Raw genomic sequence first — 20,666 nt, 5'->3', positions numbered from 1 at the left:
CCTCACAAGCAACATGTTGCTCACCAACCCCTTGGATATTGCTCCCAGTGGCCTCAAAGCAGGTACTTATTTTTGAATTTCTGGCTTGTAGGCAAGTTTTGGTTTATAGAAACCAGGTGCACTGTCAAAAAAAGCCTCCTGTACAAATTGCCAGTCAAAACTCATATTTGGCACCCCAAGGAACTTTCATGATTGCGTTGTTCTCCAAGTTATATTTGAATATGGCTCATGGAGAAAAAGTTTGTGGGCCCCTGGGCTATAAAATCTATACTTTATGTTTTGAGCTTCTGCACCAGCCCAAGCAAAAAACAATCCTTAAGCAATAATTATTTGTGCCTCCATGGATGGATTAATACTGATAATTACAAAATGGCAGCACAGAAACTGCTGAAACTTGCATCAGATTTTAATAATCAGCTTTGTAGCATCATCTTATATTACAGACAAACCTCCTTTTCTACTTAATAATTTGTGACAACCCCTGCTCAGAGCCCACTGAGAATGAGTCTCGCAGACACTTTCCAATATGGTGACCCCGTGACAAGTTTGAAGTCCTGGATCATTGCTGCTATTGAGAAGCTAAAACTTTAGGCTGTCGCAATAAATTCAATAAGTTCAATATATAAAATATGCCATTTTTAGCCATATTCATTTTAAGAGTTTAGTTCTCCTCTAAGAGTGGCTTGGATGATTATTGAACAAGCATAATATCAAAGGATATTGTGACACTATAATCTACAATTAGTATAGATATTGGTATATATAGTTTTTATATGAGAGTGTACACAGAGATCGATATAAGTGTGTGTATATATACACTGGGTTCATTTGCAGGGGTGGAACTTGATGGACTTTGGACTTTTATTTATCCTGACTTGAATTTTTACCATTCAGTGTTGTTTTCATATTTACTACTAGGTGGGGCTTGGGAACATTTTTAGCAATGCAGGTGTCAGGTCGCTATTGCCTGGTTACTTTCCCATTGTTCTGCTGATGGGCTGCTGGGAGGAAAGGCAGAGGTGATATCCTTGCAGTGCAGCAGTAAAAAGTGACTGAAGCACAAGTCACATGACTGTGGGCACCTGGAAAAACTACAACATGTCTAGCCCCATATCAGATTATCAAATCTGCTCTTTTGAAAAACGGATTTCAATGCAGGATTAAAAAAATTATGTTTACCATGACAGAATAGCTCTATCTATGGCAGTATTCAGTAGACAAATGAGCAAGCAGTTTTCTTGAGAAATCAGCTCAAACATTTCAGGAGTATTTCTAGTAAAACCCATATGTTGCTGGGAAAATACTTAGCTTCCTGTCTGACTTGACAGCCTTCAGAATGCACTGCATACAGGATTAGTTAGCATGTGATACCTTGCCAGCTGTGATGAACAGAGATCTGTACTGCTAATCTGGTCTCTACCAATTTAAGGGCACCCAATTGATACAATTGGTACATTATTGTTGATTCTTGGCAGTGAAATATTTGTGAATGAAATAAAATCCATTATCAACTTTTTAGAGGTTCAAAGGCCTCCTTTACTGTATGTTTTCCAAGTACATATTCAATATATGTATACAATAGAAATGTCTTCTTTAAAACTACTGAAAATTTCTAAACTTTGTGCAAAGGACAAAAACATTGGCTTTTTTTTCTGCTGTTTCAGATAAATGAATATTCTGAACAATAAAACATGTACAGTGCCATTCCGGCATCATTTTGGTATAAACATGCTATTGTAAGTCCATTATTTATATTCTCTATAGACTAAAAACAAAAGCAGAGATCAGCCCTATTCAGGAACAATTTATCATTCTAGAAAACAAAGGCAATTCATAGTAGATGTTTATCTCCTTCCTTTATCTGTGTTTTTTTCAATGTGCAAATAAAAGTAACTTTGAAAAAAGAATGCTATCAGAGAGTTTAACTGCATATATGTGCCTGAATCCCAATCGCTGCTAAAAGGGTGAGCCAGCTAGCCAGATATTTTTAAATTCCATCATTGCCTTATGTATTAGGTTTCGGAATCATTTTCAATGGATTAATGTGCTGTGTTAATATAACTGTCCAAAAGTTTTGGTTTTTTTCTGTCTTGGTTTTTAAGTGGTAAAGTATATGCAGGAAAACCTAATGTTCTTTAACAAGTTTTTAAAAAAAAATAGTAGTTAAGGGATGATCTCTGAATGCAATAGCACAATATACACTGATCTTCTAAAATCTATAGTTAGTATAGATATGGGTAGATATAGTTTATTTGAGTGTGTGGAGGGGCCAGTGTCAGTGTGTGTATGTATGGGTGCTGGGTTTCATTTGGAGGGGTTGAACTTGATGGACTTCAGTCTTTTTTTAACCCAAATTAACTATGTAACTACTCGCTGAAAGGCTGTTAATAGATGCAAATAGCAGATGCATATTTGTAAACTGAACATCCAGGGGCACATTTACTTAGGGTCGAATATCGAGGGTTAATTAACCCTCGATATTCGACCGTCAAAGTAAAATCATTCGACTTCGAATATCGAAGTCGAAGGATTTACAGCCTTTCCTTCGTTCGTACGATCGAAGGAAAAATCGTTCGATTGAACGATTAAATCCTTCGAACCTGAACGATTAGAAGGATTTTAATCCATCGATCGAACGATTTTCCTTCGATCAAAAAAACCTAGGACAGCCTATGGGGACCTTCCCCATTGGCTAACATTGATGCTCGATAGGTTTTAGGTGGCGAAGTAGGGGGTCGAAGTTTTTTTTAAAGCAACATACTTTGACTATCGAATGGTCGAATAGTCAAACGATTTTTAGTTCGAATCCTTTGTTTCGAAGTCGTAGTCGAAGGTCGAAGTAGCCAATTTGATGGTCGAAGTAGCCAAAAAAATACTTCGAAATTTGAAGTATTTTTTACTCTATTCCTTGACTCGAGCTAAGTAAATGAGCCCCCCCAATGTCAAATATAAATAATACATTTCATTTCTCGTACAGATATTAGACCTACTGGGGCTCATTTATAAAACTTTGAACAGTACAGATTGATTCACACAGTGAATATATTTGCCCTGTGCATGGTTATTTGTATTAAGTTGAATCAGTGTGGTGTATTTAATATGCAAACAGAATTGCATTTTTTTTTCACACTGCAAATGCCCATAAGAGCTATTTAAATATAACAAAAATTGCAAATTGCCTACATTTATGCACACACTTACAGTTTCGCAAATTGTGAATTTAAATTACTGTCTACACTATTTTTGCACATAATAGCCTCACACAGTGGCCACACTCATGCAAACACCCATTTCATTTGTGAAAATTTGTTCACAATGTGAATTAGCAAAAAACAGAAAGATGGGCAGAGCAGGGCGATATTTTAGCATTCAGCATAAAACATAGTTACATAGTTACATAGTTAAATTGGGTTGAAAAAAGACAAAGTCCATCAAGTTCAACCCCTCCAAATGAAAACCCAGCATCCATTCACACACCCCTCCCTACTTTTAATTAAAATTCTATATACCCATACCTATACTAACTATAGAGTTTAGTATCACAATAGCCTTTGATATTATGTCTGTCCAAAAAATCATCCAAGCCATTCTTAAAGGCATTAACTGAATCCGCCATCACAACATCACCCGGCAGTGCATTCCACAACCTCACTGTCCTGACTGTGAAGAACCCTCTACGTTGCTTCAAATGAAAGTTCTTTTTTTCTAATCTAAAGGGGTGGCCTCTGGTACGGTGATCCTCTTTATGGGTAAAAAGGTCCCCTGCCATTTGTCTATAATGTCCTCTAATGTACTTGTAAAGTGTAATCATGTCCCCTCGCAAGCGCCTTTTTTCCAGAGAAAACAACCCCAACCTTGACAGTCTACCCTCATAATTTAAGTCTTCCGTCCCTCTAACCAATTTAGTTGCACGTCTCTGCTCTCTCTCCAGCTCATTTATATCCCTCTTAAGGACTGTAGTCCAAAACTGAACTGCATACTCCAGATGAGGCCTTACCAGGGACCTATAAAGAGGCATAATTATGTTTTCATCCCTTGAGTTAATGCCCTTTTTTATGCAAGACAGAACTTTATTTGCTTTAGTAGCCACAGAATGACACTGCCCAGAATTAGACAACGTGTTATCTACAAAGACCCCTAGATCCTTTTCATTTAAGGAAACTCCCAACACATTGCCATTTAGTGCATAACCTTGCATTTATCAACATTGAACCTCATTTTCCAGTTTGCTGCCCAGTTTTCCAGTTTAGACAAATCACTTTGCAAAGTGGCAGCATCCTGCATGGAACCTATAGTTCTGCACAATTTAGTATCATCTGCAAAAATAGAAACAGTACTTTCAATGCCCACCTCCAGGTCATTAATAAACAAGTTGAAAAGCAAGGGACCTAGTACAGAGCCCTGCGGTACTCCACTAACAACACTGGTCCAATTAGAAAATGTTCCATTTACCAACACTCTTTGTAGTCTATCTTTTAGCCAGTTCTCTATCCAGGTACAAATACTATGTTCCAGGCCAACATTCCTTAATTTAACCAGTAACCTTTTGTGTGGCACTGTATCAAATGCTTTAGCAAAGTCTAAGTAAATCACATCCACTGCCATCCCAGAATCGAGGTCTCTACTTACATTCTCGTAAAAAGAAATTAAGTTAGTCTGGCAAGATCTATTACGCATAAAACCATGCTGGCACAAACTCATAGTATTATGATTTGCTATTCCAATTCGCCAGTCTCTCGGCACTATGCCAGATCTCAATGAATCCTGAAAAATTAAGTAAAGGGGTTTGGCAATCACAGAGCTAAGCTCGCTAATTACCCTGGGATGAATACCATCTGGCCCTGGACCTTTGTTAATCTTAACATGTTCAAGTCTCTTTTGAATTTCTTCATGTGTGAACCATGCATCATTAGTTGTATTACTAGAATTGGGACTGTTAAGAAGGAAACCTTCACTTACTGGTTCCTCATTTGTGTAGACAGATGAAAAATATGAGTTCAGAATCTGCGCTTTTATTTTGTTTTCATCAACCAGCTGACCCCCCTCTGATAGTAAGGGTCCCACCCCTTCCTGCTTCATTTTTTTACTATTAACATATTTAAAAAATAATTTTGGATTTTTTTTACTGCTTGCTGCAATATCCTTTTCTATAGCAATTTTAGCTTGCCTTATAGCTTCTTTGCATGATTTATTGGCCTCCTTGTACCTTATAAATGTTTCGGCTGTACCAGCTAACTTGAAAGCCTTAAAAGCACGTCTTTTCTTACCCACCTCAACACCAATGCTTCTATTGAACCAAAAAGGTTTTGCTTTGCAACGACGTTCCTTGCTTACAAGTGGAATATACTGACAAGTATATTTATTAAGCAGCATTTTAAAGACTTCCCATTTTTGTTCTGTGTTTAACCCTGTGAAAAGCATTTCCCACTTAATATGTTGCAGAGATGCCCTTATACTGTCAAAGTTTGCACGTCTGAAATTTAGTGTTTTAGTTACTCCCTTATAGAATTGCTTCTGCAACAGAATCTCAAAGGAGACCATGTTATGATCACTATTCCCTAAATGCTCACCCACACAAATGTTAGAGATGAGTTCAGTATTGTTAGTTATTACAAGGTCCAAAAGAGAGTTATTCCTAGTAGGTTCTTGAACGAGCTGGAATAAAAAGTTGTCATTCAGCATATTTACAAACCTACTAGCTTTTTCTGTCTTAGCAACCCCATTACCCCAGTCAATGTCTGGATAATTGAAGTCACCCATAGCAACAACTTGACCCAGCTGTGAAGCCGCTTGTATCTGCAAGAGTAGCTGGGCTTCATTCTCGACACTTATACGAGGTGGTTTATAGCATACACCAATGATAATTCTTTTTGTTACCTTTTGCCCAGTCAAAATCTCTACCCAGAGTGATTCTACACCCTCACCAGTGCCAGCTATTGTTATTTCTTTAGCGCATTTGATACAGTGCCACACAAAAGGTTACTGGTTAAATTAAGGAATGTTGGCCTGGAACATAGTATTTGTACCTGGATAGAGAACTGGCTAAAAGATAGACTACAAAGAGTGGTGGTAAATGGAACATTTTCTAATTGGACCAGTGTTGTTAGTGGAGTACCGCAGGGCTCTGTACTAGGTCCCTTGCTTTTCAACTTGTTTATTAATGACCTGGAGGTGGGCATTGAAAGTACTGTTTCTATTTTTGCAGATGATACTAAATTGTGCAGAACTATAGGTTCCATGCAGGATGCTGCCACTTTGCAAAGTGATTTGTCTAAACTGGAAAACTGGGCAGCAAACTGGAAAATGAGGTTCAATGTTGATAAATGCAAGGTTATGCGCTTTGGCAAAAATAATATAAATGCAAGTTATACACTAAATGGCAATGTGTTGGGAGTTTCCTTAAATGAAAAGGATCTAGGGGTCTTTGTAGATAACACGTTGTCTAATTCTGGGCAGTGTCATTCTGTGGCTACTAAAGCAAATAAAGTTCTGTCTTGCATAAAAAAGGGCATTAACTCAAGGGATGAAAACATAATTATGCCTCTTTATAGGTCCCTGGTAAGGCCTCATCTGGAGTATGCAGTTCAGTTTTGGACTCCAGTCCTTAAGAGGGATATAAATGAGCTGGAGAGAGTGCAGAGACGTGCAACTAAATTGGTTAGAGGGACGGAAGACTTAAATTATGAGGGTAGACTGTCAAGGTTGGGGTTGTTTTCTCTGGAAAAAAGGCGCTTGCGAGGGGACATGATTACACTTTACAAGTACATTAGAGCACATTATAGACAAATGGCAGGGGACCTTTTTACCCATAAAGTGGATCACCGTACCAGAGGCCACCCCTTTAGACTAGAAGAAAAGAACTTTCATTTGAAGCAACGTAGAGGGTTCTTCACAGTCAGGACAGTGAGGTTGTGGAATGCACTGCCGGGTGATGTTGTGATGGCTGATTCAGTTAATGTCTTTAAGAATGGCTTGGATGATTTTTTGGACAGACATAATATTAAAGGCTATTGTGATACTAAACTCTATAGTTAATATAGGTATGGGTATATAGAATTTTAATTAAAAGTAGGGAGGGGTGTGTGTATGGATGCTGGGTTTTCATTTGGAGGGGTTGAACTTGATGGACTTTGTCTTTTTTCAACCCAATTTAACTATGTAACTATGTAACTATGCATGGCTTTAATTCAGGCTTTACATACAAACACACTCCTCCACCCTTTTTAATCCCTCTGTCCCTCCTAAAAAGGGTGTAACCATTTAAATTCACAATCCAGTCACATGTTTCATCCCACCAGGTCATACCAATTATATCATAATTTTTAGAGCATGCAATTAATTCTAGGTCTCCCATTTTACCTGACAAACTCCGTGCATTTGCCAGCATACAGTGGAGGTTACTACTTTTACTTTTGAAATGTGCATTACTTAGTGAAGAATTATACGTTAAGTTAGTATTATTCTGTTTTCCTTGTAACAGAGGGACCTCCTTAGCTGGTAAACTGTATGCCCCCCTCACTCCTCCCCCATGACCCCTTACTAACCCCACTGCCCCGTCTACACTAGCTTCCCCATAATCCTTTATCTCACCCACCCCCCCCTTGCCTAGTTTAAACACTCCTCCAACCTCTTAGCCATTCTTTCCCCTAGCACCGCGGACCCCCTTCCATTGAGGTGCAAACCGTCACGGCTGTCTAGGTTGTACCGCAACGAAAAGTCAGCCCAGTGCTCTAGGAACCCAAACCCTTCCTTCCTGCACCAAGACTTGAGCCACGCATTTAGCTCCCCGCTGTTTTCCTAAACATGCACGTGGCACAGGCAAAATTTCAGAAAAGATTACATTGGAAGACCTTTCCTTGATCTTAGAGCCTAGATCCCTGAAATCATTCTTTAAGGTCTTCCATCTACCATTTATTTTGTCATTAGTACCGATATGCACCAAGACAGCTGGGTCATGCCCAGCCCCACCCAATAATTTGTCTATCCGATCAACCACATGCCGAACCCTGGCACCAGGTAGACAGCAAACTGTTCGGTTGTAGCGATCCGGACGACAAATTACCCTATCCACTTTCCTAATAATTGAGTCCCCTACAACCACAATCTGCTTAGGCCTGACTCTACTCTCCTCCCCACCACTACTAGAGAAACTGGTCTCCCGGCTGTTAGAGAGATCAGCCCCATCTAGAATTGCCAATCCAGAGTTCATACTCCCATCATCTTCACACAATCTGGCAAATTTGTTGCGATGTATAATCTCCGGATCAGCCTCCATTTTCCTTTTGCCCACCTTAGATTTTCTAACTGTCACCCAGCTAGCTGCCTCAATATCCTGCTGCTGTTCTGTTCCCCCCAAACTATCTGACCCCGCTAGGTCCTGCTCAGTGAGCAAAAGACTCCTTTCAAGATTGTCAATCGACCGCAGTGTTGCAATTTGTTGCTCTAGTGCTCTAACTTGAGCCTCCAAAGTGGCAATTTGCTCACAACCACCACACAGGTAAGCATTTTGGATCTCTTGTTCCAAATCTGCATACATATGGCAGACTGTGCACTGAGTCAGACCTTCAATCTTGCTAGCACTCATTATCCCAGTTACAGATCAAAACAGGAAAAAATAAAAATAAATATATAAAATAAAAATGAGGGTTTAGAACAAACTTTTGACATGGACAATAACAAGTGCGAATAAATATGTGATGCGCAAACTTTATATAAAAACTTTTAAAAAACTTTTCTTTGAGGGGGATTTTATTCTTGCCCTGGATTCCCACATAAACACATCCTGTAGAAAAAGAATTATGTCATATCACACTTTAAAGACTTTGAGAAAAGGAAATTCATGAGCTGGAATTAGTGGTTCCCTGAAGGATCGTAGAAATTTACAGAAAAGACTACTACTATTCTTCTACTAAACTAGACATAGAAAAAATTATCATATTATGACCAATATCATTTAGTCAGATTATGGGCAAGTCTTCGTTACCAGAGAACTTAAAAGGTACATATATCTTATATAAAAATCACCCTAACCTTGTAGACAACGAAGAATAATCTTTGAGGCTTGACTTCAACCTGTGCTTAAAAGAATACATTTTTAAAATTATTCCTGTATTGCCACTCCCCATAGATCTAGAATTACAATAGGAAGTGAGTAGCCAATCATGGTTCTGTCTCCATAAAAGCACAGAAATACTTCATTGTCAGGTCTACCTAGTTGCTGATTGGCAGCCAGCCAACAATTCCACCACTTCTACCAGTTACCCTGCACAGCCTGGTTAAGCAGGCAACATAAAGTTAAACAAGTGATGCCCACTGGCAAGACTTTTTAGGGAAATTTCGATAAAGCAGTATAAAACTCAACTTTTAATAGAACATTCCCATTGTTTTTAGTTGGGCATAATGCAAACATAAAAATAACTTCACTTTGAGACAGCAAGAAAGACACGTATTTGCTAGTAAATAGCATGCATAAAAATAAATCGAACCCACAACTTCTACTCCAAAAAAAACAAAACTTTAACAGGGGAATGTAATAAAAGTAGCAAAGAGCAAAACAATTCGCACCAATAAGACTAAAAATCCACATCTCGCAATGTAATATTGTTCCTTAAACTGTTATTGCATTGCGAATTTTAATTGCGCATTGTGAATTTTAATTGCGCACTCATAAGAAGTGCTTGAAGGTGTCGTAATCTTTTGGAGCAAACATAACGACTTTTTCAGTAAGAAGTTTTATTACATTGACTGCGCATTGGCGCAAACTATAAAATTCGCAAACGGTCTTTCACTGTCGGAAGTGGTCGCTAAACAGTTTCCGGGCTCGCAAAAGCTATATTAAATTCGCACAAAGCAAAATTTGTTCGCGCAAAGGCATAACTTTTCGCATTGCGAATAGTTTTTCCGTTAGCGATTTTTATTACATTCCCCCGTAAATGCATTAAAAGAGGCAAACTAATAATGCATGGTACAAAAAAATGAAAAAGAAATAAAAAAATATGATTACTAAAGATACGAAACAAAGGTATTAGATCAAACTAGAGATAAACTAGAATTCTCAAATATGGCTTACTTTTTGGAAGAAAGCAGGTTTAGGAAGGATCCCTACAATATGAGCAAGACAGGTCAATACCTAAATATCATTTATAAAGGATTACTAGGCAGTAGTTAACTATTCTTAGAAAATAATGAGAAATCTTTATGAGTCATAATGCAGAATTATAAGGCCACCATAGCACGAAAAAGAGGTTAGAAGGTCCTACCCTTTATAACAAAGTAAGAAGCTGATCAATTACAAAGTAAAGCTTTAGTAAAGTCCCTTGGCCCACCACTAACACTTTGAGATAAAAGCACAGGTCCAAAATTCTACACAACTTTAGAGAGTACGTTAACACCCATTACTGTATACTAGAAGTCAGCTCCAGCATTCATCAAAATAAGAAATAAATATCCTATGTGCCAAAGGACAAAGAAGGCAAAATTTACTAAGCAACTTTTCAATTGGTTTTCATTATTTCTTTTTTAAAGTTTTATAATTATTTGCTGTTTTCTTCTGACTCTTTGCAGCTTTCAAATGGGCATCGCTGACCCCTTCTAAAAGGGAAATGACTTGATGTATTGATAATTTTTATTACTCAACTTTCTATTCAGGCCCACTCCTATTCATATTCCAGTCTCTTGCTCAAATCAATGCATGCTTGCTAGGGTAATTTGGACCCTAGCTACCAGATTGCTTAAAATGCAAATTGAAGAGCTGCTGAATAAAAAGCGAAATAACTCAAAATACAGTATAAAAAAAAATATGGTTAAGAAAAAGTGTAGTGCCCACGTGAGATTTATATATATATTTATATAGGGTAGATTAAAGCAAGATAATGCATTAAAAGTATTACCTTATACATTATCCCAGATACACTTCAAAATAACTGCAACAGATGCCTAAAACACTTTTGGCAGGGTGAGGAGGACCATTTTTAGAAACATTAAGGGCAGATTAGAGTCAATTGCACGCTGTCCTTGTAAATCCATATACACAATGGCACCTGTCAGGGACAATGGACACATCTGAAGTTGTTTTGGCTTGGCAATGTTAACATTCTTAAAATGAATGTACTCTTAGGACTACTAGTTATTCCAAATAATAACCACAGATTATACAACACAATTTTTTTAAAGGATGGAAGGAAACTGACTAAGTAGATTCAGCAGAACACTGCACACACTTGTAAATCAAAACAAGCAAAACTGGAATTGTTTAGGTATTCTAAATACAAAATGTATTATTTTGCAGCAATGTTTTAATTATTTATGTTCATAGACATTCATGTCAATGATTGAAAAGGTTGTATCTCCAAGCATTGTAAAGTTGTACTTAAAAGTAAATCTAATAATAAACTTTTAAGCAATTTAAATGTATTAAGCAAATTTAATGAGAATACATTTCTCAACAATCTCAGTTAAATAAAGAAAAAGTCATGAGAGAAGCTCATATAAAATGATATCTGATCACTCAGCTTCCACAACCAACCACTAAGCAAGAGCTAATGAGATTCATGGGGATAATACAATACCTAGCTAAATTCATACCCAATCTAGCTAAAATCAGTACACCTCTAAGACACCTCTAGTACAACTACTGGGTATCTACTAGGAAAATATTGAATGGCACTGGAAAGAATTGCAAAATAGAGAATTTTACTTACCTACTTGACGTAAATTCCTTTTCTTCTAGTCCCGACATGTCAGTACACATGGGCATTGCCCCTCCCAGACCTGGAGGTAGGACCTATAACATAGCCAATCAAAATGAATCATGACCTATAAGACCACATGACTTCCTCCTCACCACAGTTATACTTTTGCCATAGCAGTACAGTAACCAAAATAAATAATTGGGATGGGAAACCCTGTACTGACATGTCGGGACTAGAAGAAAAGGAATTTACGTCAAGTAGGTAAGTAAAATTCTCTATTTCTTCTACGTCCCTCCATGTCAGTACACATGGGATCTACCAAGCCATGCACCGAAAACAAGGGGTGGGAATAACCAACATAATGCAAAAACCAAACTGATGCTAAGGAGGCCCTGAGAAAAGGCCAGCATCACATCCATCCAACAGGGGAGCTGATAAAATGTATATCTCCTGAAAAGGGTAGATAAAAGGCACAAGAACAACATGTCCTAGGACATGGTAAACGATTAACAAGAGCTACAAAATCAACCACAAAATTACAGAGACCGGTACTTGAGGATCAAGCATTGCAGATTAAGAATAAACATATTCTGTTTAAAAAGGTCCCCTCAGTGACTAGAGGGATACCTGCAATATGGTTATCTGACAAAACCCCACCTGGGGAAGAACAAAAATCCTGCAACTGTTAAAACAAAAAAGTGCCTTAGGACAAAACCAGAATGATGGCAATAGCCATCTCAGAACTAAAACACCCTAGAAACCACCAGGAAATCAATCAGATCAGAAACTAAACACAACTTGAATCCTCAGCAATAGCAAGTGGCCCTAAAAAGACTTGGCCCACATTAGCCTGGTCCTGCATCTTAATGGAAGCAGCTCATACCAGTGCTGACCGGAGTCACCTCTACACCAGAGATCAGTCCAAGATCCACTAAATCCATGATAATAATACCTAATGAAGACTTAACTAAATGAACACCAACTCTGGGTTATCATAAATCAGCATATCATAGTAACCATTGTAGAGCCATGCTGGTACAGCCCAGTAGCTCCACCAACCACCAAATCTAAACTGGGTATACAACAGCACAAGGATAAGCTGCTGAACCAACCAATGTGACTTAAAGCCATCTACCAGTAAGCTATGCTGTTGCCCCAGCCAACTGCTACATAAGCAAGCAATGGGACCCAAGCCAATTACAGTTCTAGAAAACACCCACAAAAGCTGAGGCCACTACAGCTCAAGCTGCACAATGATACAGTTTATACAAAAACTGAACCAAACCTGTGACCATACATAGAAGCTACTGAACCAGCCAACAGCTGGGATCACAATCCAAAATCAGGCATGCCAGAAGCTTATAGCCTACAAAAACTGGTACCAACCAGCAATGATGCACAATCCACTGTCAGAGAGCCAGCCACCATAAAAAAACCAGAGTGGAATTCGAATACACAAGCAATAGTAAATAAGCCAGCTATTGTGAATGCCACCCTTAGGGACAAGGTAACCAACTGCACTAGCACCTGACACAAAAGTCAATTTCCATACATGCAACAACGGAGCACGTCAGTTGTTAAACTTGCAAAACCCTGGTCCACAAGCCAGCCTTATTGATAATAAGCAGTGGCATACAAGACCAAAAACAATGCATGTAAGGCAGAAGAAAAGGTTAGCTGTAAGCCAACAACATATGACCAACCACAGCTGCTGAATACCAATCAGCAACAAAATTAGCTATGGGCTGTGAAACTCAGAGCAAACACCAGCTGATGGTACAACCCATGCTAGATCCAACCAAATAGTCAATCATGCCTACTGCTGGTGTAACCAGAACCATACCAGCAAGGATTACAGACAAGACAAAACCGATGGCTGTTGTCCTGCCAATGATTGCCGCAAGGCAAACAGACATGCCCACCAAGGGCCACAGCAAGAATAGTAACCATGCCAATCAGCCGCCACAGCCTGGCGACCTATGCACCATAGGTCACAGCCAAGACTGGCAGCCACAAGCCCACAAGGACTATAATAAAAACTAGCGTCCACCTTAGCCAGGGGCCACAGAAAAGGCCAACAGCCCAAGAACCCTGGTAAAAGACAAGCAAGCACCTAGGTTAAGGGCCATGAAAACAGGCCCGCAGCCATAATAACCCAGGTAAAAGGACAACCAAACAAATGTGCCAAGGGTAAAAGACCACATGAGCCAAAGGCTCATGCAACAGGCCAGCAGAACAAGGGCCCTTGTAAAAGACCAGCAGACCCAGGAGCCGAGGACCATGGTAAAAAGCCATGGACCAAAACAAGGGCTCTAACCCAAGCCAAGGGCCATAATGAAAGCCAGAGGTCACACAAACCCAGCTCCCTGGCGAGATGCCCGAGGCCACACAAAGGGCCATAGACTACAAGCATGTTAAGGTGCCAATAGACATAACAGTAAGTGCCCTTTAATCTACCAACAATTAAAGAAGGGAAACCTACAGTCACAAAAACTCAGTAGATGTAGTATAACTACAACTGAGCTCCCAACAAAAGGCACCAGATGGGAATAGAATATCTAAGAGAAGGCCTACATCACACAAAAAGACACCATATAACTCGGAACACTGCCTGTTAAGTGTGGAAACATCATAGGAAAAAATGGGGCACAATGCTGCTACAGCAGAACAAACCCCTAGCCGGTCCTGGAAATACCAGGTGTAATAAGAGCACGCTTGCCTACTGTGTCTGCCCAGAGAACTCGGGCTCACAAACCTAAGACCTCAGATGACAACTATACAAGAAGTCAGAGGAATACAGGCACCTAACCAGATAATATGCGCTAGACAGTAGGAATAATCCAGACAGATCCTTGGTGGCAGACTGCTTCTAAGGAGCAGACTCAGGGGCGTAACTAAAGAGGAAGCAGACCCTGCGGCTGCAGGTGGGCCCAAAAGGTATAGGGACCCATGAGGCCCAAATAAAGAGCAATTTCAATACGTATTGGTAAAAAAGCACAACCTCTGGATATGTTAGGGGCCCTAAAATGAATTTGCTGTGCTGCCCAATGACAGGTTACAGCACTGAGCAGACTCAATGTAAGGAAGGAAGGGGCTACAATACTGCTTCAGCAGTGCAAGCCTCCAGCCAACCCTGCAAGCACCCAGTATAATAAAAGGCAAGTATAACCTCTGTGTCTGCACAGAGGACAATAGAAACAACAGTAGCAAACTGAGGAGTATCTGCACATTACCTGATAGCAATGAAAAGTCTGCAGGTTGGAAACTTCAGCTAGAACCCAATAGGTTTCAGCGGAGGGACATAATTAGCTTATTAACATGCAGACTTAGTACCTTGTGTAACTGCATTTTGCACAGAGGACTCCAGCTCACAACATACGACTTCATATAATATAAGAAGGAACACAGGCAGCTTACCAGATAGCTCAGACTTGTCAACAGGAATATCCAGTCCAGTGGAACACTGCTTGTTAAGAGCAGACTCATAAGAAAGGAAGGAGGTGCCATACTGCTTAAGCACATGAGCCAATATAACCACTGTGTCAGCCAAGAGGATGCAGGTTCACCCATACAAAACTTAAAATATTAAACAGCAATAGCAAAGGGGCCAAAGGAACACCTGCACCTTACCAGATAGTGACTAGTTAGCTTGATGGAAACTCCAGCCAAAGCCCTGATAGCTTTCAGCTGAGGGACATATTAAGCATATTAACATGCAGACTTCCCAGTGAAATTCATGTTTCAAATACACAATGGATACTGAGAAATCAAAATCTCTGGATTCAGGTACCACACTGCTTAGGCAGAGGGATTCACCAGCCAGTACTTAAAGTGTAGCAAGAGCCAATACTGTAGCCAATACTGTATTTTGCACAGAGGACACCAGCTCACAACATAAGACTTCAGATAATACAAGAAGTCAGGGGAACACAGGCACCTTACCAGATAGCTCAGGCTTGTCAGCAGGAATATCCAGGTGGAACACTGCTTGTTAAGAGCAGACTCATAAGAAGGAAGGAGGTGCCATATTGCTTGATCAGTGCAACCTCTAGCCCTTCCTGGAGGTGCCTTAGTAACATGAGCCAATATAACTTCTGTGTCTGCATAGAGGATGCAGGTTCACCCATACAAGGCTTAAAATATTAAACAGCAATAGCAACGGGGCAAAGGCACACCTGCACCTTATCAGAGTGGCTAATTAGCTGGATGGAAACTCCAGCCAAAGCCCCAATAGCTCTCAGCTGAGGGACATAATTAGCTAATTAGCATGCAGACTCCCCAGTGCACTACACACAGTAGATAATGAAGAATCATACTCACCAGCTTCAGGCAGTTATAACTAGCCCATATGCATACCCACGGCCCTTTTGCAGAAGTTCTGTAGAGTTCTGTAAAGTCTCACATAACTCAAAAGAAAAGGGGAGTCCAAAAATCTCACAGGTAACAATGTGGAAGCCCACACCCGTGTCTGTTCCCAAAAAAGCACTAGATTGAATCTTGTGCCTCGCTGGGCATATAGCAGGGGGGCTATTTTAGCACAGGGCTAGGACCATGGGTATGCCCACACCTGCACTTCTTCCCAATAAGCGATAATTTACAGATTATGCGTCTTGAGGCATCAGGTAAATTCTTCTCCATTACCTGGGAATCATCCCTCTGTGTCCACACAGAGGTAAAAAAAAAATAAGCAAAAATAAATAAATAAATAAAAATACAGAAGAAAAAACAAAAGGCTCACAGGTAATAATGTGGGAAGCCCACAACTGTGTCTCTTCCCAAAAAGCACTAGATTGAATCTTGTGCCTCGCTGGGCATATAGCAGGGGGGGCTATTTTAGCACAGGGCTAGGACCATGGATATGTCCACACCTGCACTTCTTCCCAATAAGCGATAATTTACAGATTATGCGTCTTGAGGCATCAGGTAAAATCTTCTCCATTACCTGGGAATCATCCCTCTGTGTCTACACAGAGGTAAAAAAAATAAATAAATAAACAAAAAGAAAATACAAAAGAAAAACAAAAACTGTTTGATTTCTCTCAAAATTCAACAAAAAATAAAAAGTGAGGAGGGAGATCCTACCTCCCTGTCCAGTAGGACAAAAAATAACTGTGATGAGGAGGAAGTCATGTGGTCTTATAGGTCATGATTCATTTTGATTGGCTATGTTATAGGTCCTACCTCCAGGTCTGGGAGGGGCAATGCCCATGTGTACTGACATGGAGGGACGTAGAAGAAAGAAAAGTTTTGAAATTCTTAAGCAAAAGGTCACCAACACACCTACACTAAAGTTCTATGATGTCGACAAATATATTACACTGTCTGTGGATGCCAGCTCAGATGGCATTGGAATGTCAGTGTAGCTATGCACAGATAGAAAAAGAACTACTTGACATAGTATATGGGTGTGAAAATTGTCATTGATATCTGTATGGAAGAGAGGTCCACAGTGATCACAAACCACTTAAAAGCATATTCAAAAAAACACTTTACCAAGCTCCAATGAGATTGCAGAGAATGCTTATAAGACTACAAAGATATACAGTAAACTGAAAGTTACATACACACCTGGCAAAGAGATGCACATTTCCTGAAAGAACAAACGGAAGATCGATAAGGAGATGAACTAGAAGTGAAATTTCAGAAAAGCTACAGCAAATTACTTTGTTTTGCAAAAATGAAAGAGCATCATACTGAAAGGATTGCCTAGTCATGGTACCCAAAGAATTACAGGCATACTGGACTTTCAGAGAGGAAATCAGTTATGCATCTGGGCTTATATTCAAATATATATTCAAATCAGCAAAGGCAATAGTTCCTTCTATACTGAGACAAGAGATGCTCAGCAAAATCCCCAAATCACACTTGGGAATAGGTTAAAGCAAAGAAAGAGCTTGAGACATTCTCTTTGGCCAGGAATGTCAGCTGATATTGAAAAAACTGTTTCTCAGTGTTCAAAATGCAATGAGCACATGAACAGCAACCTGGAAGAACCTTTTATTCCTAACCCACTTCCAAGATGACCATGGGAAAGGGGTAGAAAAGGTAGAAACTGACTTATTTGTTTAATGGATCAGAACATCTAATTTGTGTGAACTACTCCTCATAGTTTCCAGAAATACTCAAACTGATGAACCGAAGGTTGTGAAGCTCCCTGATTGTGCTGAATTGATGCAGAATTGCCTATTGTTGTAATTACATCATATAAAGTTAATTCAATGTTTTTAAATTCTACCTTTACTTGTCTGTGTGTAAGTTATTGCTCACAAGCAGTATATCAAAAGGTTTGGTCCTGCATATTTGTATTAATATTTTTATTAACATGAATTAATACAAATATTAATATTGGTAAATGTTCACCCCTTATCACAGGGCAACCTAGACTCTCACCTTTTCTTCATCTAGTTACTTAGTCTGGCACCATGCTCTCCAGTGGAAGCTCCCTAGACTAGTAAGTCATCAATTATGTTAACAACACCATCTAGACCTTCCATGCAGCTCTACCAAGTATTGCTGAAGCATCTTGCTGTATGATTTCAAAGCTGATATTTTCGTTTTGCTTTTTGTATTCACTCAGTAGTGATATGCTGCCTAATGGTGATATTTGATGGCCAGAGTAGAAACAATCTTAAATGTTGAAGGTTTGAGTCCTACTTCTATGTGCTTTAAATGTGTTTTAAATGTTTTTTTCTGACATCACATTGCATTCTGCTCCTATATCAAGTTTAACACTGATATTTAATGTTCAGACGAGTTTCCTTCAGCACTCTGAGCCTCTGCACTTTCAAGTATTTGACTCTGCACTTTCTAGTATTGACGAATTTCATACTCAATTGTCCCAACTAATATATCCGTGCCTTTCTCTGTTTGCTCTATAGCATTCATTCTTTTACCAGGATTGTGTTGCTTTCGTGATATGCACATCTTTGCAAAGTGATTCTATTTATGACACAATTTGCATGTTTGTCCTATTGCTCGATATTTGTTATTTACATGTTTTGACACTTGTTACAGATCTTTTCTGTCTGCTCGATATCTTTAGAGTTAATCTTTACTCTGTGAATTAATTTTTTCTTAACTGTTCTAATTTTGTGCATTTTTTCTTCATTTAATGCTTTGACTTGACTTTGGTTGGATGACGTTATTTCACTTGCTCTGCATGTATATGTTGTTTTCTCCAATGTCAAGTCTGCTTCTCTTAGTAATTTGCCTCTGACTTGATCATCTTTTATACCTGTCTGTCACAAATTAAAGAATCAAACAGCAGCTCAAGCAGCACAAAACACTGGGCAAATTTGCCCATGGACTGTTACCTATAGCAACCAATCAGTGATTAGCTTTTTAAAGCCAGCTGCAAGAAGAACAATTAATGCAGCATTATGATTGGTTGCCATGGGATGCTGCCCATGGGCAAATTTGCCTAGTTTTAATAAATGTCTTTTGCTTTTAAAGCTAAGCATGTGACATATGCATCTATAGTCGTGCTTGTCCTTGAGCCGTTATACATATTAACATAGTAACATAGTAAGTAAGGATGAAAAAAGACCTCAACCTCAATTGCCATGGCTGCAGGAGTGCGTGCACATTTATTTTGTAAGGATGAAAAAAGACACGTCCATCGAGTTCAACTTTTTTTTTTTTTATTAACTACCTATCTACCAGTTGATTCAGAGGAAGGCAAAAAAAACACATCTGAAGCCTCTCCAATTTGCCTTAGAGGGGGAAAAAATCCTTCCTGACTCCAAAATGGCAATCGGACTACTCCCTGGATCAACTTGGACTATGAGCTATTTCCCATAACCCTGTATCCCTCACTTGCTTAAAAGCTATCCAACCCCTTCTTAAAGCTATCTAATGTATCAGCCTGTACAACTGATTATGAAGAATTAGGAGGTTATTTATAATAGTCCGATTTTATCTCAACATTTTATGCCACAAACTGCAATCTAATCCGCTCAGTTTTTTTCTCAGATTTCTTATGCTTTTTACCCATAAACTCTGAAAACTTCGGAAAACTTCGCGAAACCCAGCACACATCAAAAAATCATTGTGACTTCTCTTCTTATATGCAACCTCGACAGGTCTGAGATGCCGGATTTTCTGATTTGGACTTTTCCATCTTCGGGGTTTGATAAATTCCGAAAATTTTGTGATTTTTTTTGAAAGTCAGATTTTATAAAAAAAAAAATCACACATTTTTCTGGATTTTTGCATTCAGTTTAGTAAATAACCCCCCCAGGAGTCTTATATATGGTAAATGTTTTCTCACAGTATTCCTGAAACCTTTTCTTCAGGGCATTTATTTTGTCTCTTTCACCCTCCATGAATTCAAATGTGTTATTCACGTTTATCGCTTCTTCTCCTGCAACATGGAGAAATGTGGCACATTGATCTTGCTCACTTTTTCCTCAATGCCACTGGTTGTGCTAAATAGCTCATATATCTGAATCCATGTTCTCCAGTTTTCAGCAAGATTTTCATGCAGATTCAGATTTGTAGGTGGTTGAAATTGTGTAATTTTTTTTGACACCATGTAATATGGTTGCACCAATGCCGAGTACCCCGGACCAGATGCTGAAAATTTGCACAAAGGAAGGGGGGGCAATGAACAGCAGTGGGCCTTGGGGCGCCTGCTATGTAAATCCGATCCTGAGCTCGGGAGCGCAGTAATCTTGGAAGTTGAAGTGAGAGCCCTGCCTGCCCTCACTGCCAGGCCCGGATTTGTGGAAAGGCCACCAAGGCGACAGGATTTTAGGGGGCAGCATGAAGCCCAACAACACCCATACTGGTTCAGAAACACTGGGGATGCACAGGAGATACAATCATTTATTTAATTTCCTGTGCACAAATCCCCATTGCACCAGTCCTGATGATGAAAATTTGCTTGAATTAAGTGGGAGGGGGACATGGTTGATGAACGGCAGCGGTCCTAGGGGCGCTTGCTATGTAAATCCGGCCCTGCTCACTGCACTCAGC

The sequence above is a fragment of the Xenopus laevis genome, chromosome 4S (genome assembly GCF_017654675.1).
Source record: "Xenopus laevis strain J_2021 chromosome 4S, Xenopus_laevis_v10.1, whole genome shotgun sequence".
In the NCBI taxonomy this organism is placed as follows: domain Eukaryota; kingdom Metazoa; phylum Chordata; class Amphibia; order Anura; family Pipidae; genus Xenopus; species Xenopus laevis.
Note: the sequence above shows the minus strand (reverse complement) of the source record.